The sequence below is a fragment of the Echinops telfairi genome, unplaced genomic scaffold, assembly GCF_000313985.2.
Source record: "Echinops telfairi isolate 266 unplaced genomic scaffold, ASM31398v2 ScPeMD7_7412;HRSCAF=8450, whole genome shotgun sequence".
NCBI lineage: Eukaryota > Metazoa > Chordata > Mammalia > Afrosoricida > Tenrecidae > Echinops > Echinops telfairi.
Window position 1 is genome coordinate 12,261,327 of NW_022111312.1, and position 2,306 is coordinate 12,263,632.

A 2,306-nucleotide genomic window follows, 5' to 3' on the forward strand; every position below is an offset into this window, starting at 1 on the left:
CCCCCCACACACACACACACTTGTGGTCTTTGGTTATGGCAGCACTAGAGAACTCGGATACCTTTGATTTCCTGTTTCTAGAACATTCTCATTTGCTCCTGCTGGCCCTCGTACCTGGAAGCACCTTCCCCAGACAGAAAACTCCTATGACAGCTCAAAGGCCCAACTCAATTGCCCTCAGCAGAAACATATCAGAGCCCTCGTGCCTGGTGTGGCTCCTCTGCACCCCCCCTCAGGTCTCCATGACTGGCACAGGCCCTATCCCTGCACTTACCCCCCTCTGCTGCTCCTTTACTACCTACTGTCCTCTCAGCAGCCCCCTGAGGACAGAGTGACCAGTGTTCCTCTGCCTCTTGTGCCAGCACCCAACACAGCTGGGGCTCCCTGAGCATCTGCTCAGTGACGTCTGGCACTGCTCGGAGCCCCCAGCTGCTTTGTGGCACCTTGTGAAAGACTGCCAGGGTATACCCTACACCTACACATCAGATGCTGCTCCAGGAAGCCAACCCAGAGCAGCAGAGGAGGGCGCTGACTCCAGGCCCCCCAACAGCACTACCGCTGCCCCGCACATCTTCCACCAGCAGTGCCGAGAAGGACCATGTTGTCCTCCCCCGCAAAGCAAGGAGTCAACAAGAGGGCCCTCCGCTGCCCATCAGTGGCCCCTCAAAGGGGTCTGCTCGGACCACAGGGTCCTTCTCAGCACCTAGAGGGACCCCCAAACAGTCTGCAGCCAGCCCATTGAACAGAAGCTGCCCGCCCCACCTGGGCCCTGCCCACCTTGACGCCCTCCAGCAGTGCCTGGGGGTCCTCGATGCCCTCGGGGACACACTTCTTGTTCTCGGGGAGGGACTCCAGCTTCTCCACCAGGGCCTTCAGGCCTTTCAGCTCAAACTCGGTGAGGTGGGTCCACTTGGCAGGTCCATCTGGGGTGGGCGAGCTGGTGGGCGTCTTGGGGTAGTCTGCCGGTGCCGTGGAGGACTTCCCACTCTCCTGGGACTCGTTAGACAAAGTCCTCTTGAGGAACCGCATGGCGGGGGCCTCCAGGTCCTCGGCAGGGGTGCTAGGGGGTGAGGCGGGACCATCGGCCGGTGGCTTGGGCTCCTTCTCTCCACCATCCTCCTGCTCCTGCTCCTGCTCCTGCTCCTCCTCCTCCGGGGGGTTCTGCTCACAGCACTCCTCATCCATCTCCGGCCAGGAATCCGATGAGAAGCCGTCTATGCTGGGCTTCCTCAGGGCGTCTGTGGGGAGCAGCGGGCACAGACAGACAGAGATAAATACCCCCAATCCCCCTGGAAATCTCCCTCGCTAAAGACCCCTGCCCTCCCCCCACCCCCTCGAGGGATCAAGCTGCTGCTTCCGACCATCACTTCTCTTCTAGAAAGAGGATGTGGCTTTGGGTCAGTGAGACATAGGTTTGAATCCCAGCTCCACTTCTTCCCAGCTGTGTGTACCCAAGAGACATCCTCTTACATACGCTGGACCTGTTGTCAGGAGAGACCTGTCCTTTGGAGAAGGACATCGTGTTTGGAGAAGCGGAGGGGCAGCGGAGGATGGGCTGGCACCATGACTGCAACAACGGGCCCAGGCATAGAAACCTTAGTGAGGCTGTCGCGGCCGGCCCGGCAGTGCTGCGTTCTGTTGTGCGGCCGGCCGCTGTGGGTCAGAACCAACAATGGCTCCCAGCAAATACATGATGAGAAACAGGTTTTGAGGGAGCTTCCAGATGAAACTTGTAACCATCAGTCAATGAAAAGCCTTGTGGATCCTGCTGTGCCTCAGAGGGGACCCCATAAGCTGAGGATGCTCCACAGCAGCTATCCCTGCTGGAAATAAATGGTGTATTTACGATGACTGCAGGATTAGGTAGCGCACAATGCTCCGTAGTAGTTACGCACTGGGCTGTGCTCAGGCGGTTGGCAGTTTGAAATCAGCAGCAGCTCGGCATGAGGAAGACTGGGCTTTCTACTCCTGTCAGCAGTTACAGTCTGGGAAGCCCACAGGGGCTCCCTACGAACCCGCACTGACTCGATGGCAGTGGGGTTTTCTTTGTCGCGTTGTTCATAAGGCAGGATTCCCGCAGAATGTGTCTTCGACCAGTCTCTTGAGTTCGAAATAGAGTGGATTAAGGCGGGGCAGAGTGGCGGAAGAGCAAGGCCCTGCCACGTGAAGAGGGGGAGAAGCTGCAGACAGACTTGGACCAGCCTTCTCTGCGAGGACAGAAGAGCCGGCCTTTGGCACCCTGAAAGCAGACTTCTAGCCCCTGAGCTGTGAGAAATACATCCCTGTTCATTAAAGCCCCTCCCCCC

At 58.4% G+C, this 2,306-nt stretch overlaps 1 protein-coding gene across 1 annotated transcript in view; it reads right to left on the bottom strand.

Moving 5' to 3' along the window:
* KDM2B (lysine demethylase 2B) overlaps positions 1-2,306 on the bottom strand; it is a 75,412-nt gene that overhangs the window by 13,120 nt on the left and 59,986 nt on the right. The gene's annotated exons all lie outside the window — the stretch shown is intronic.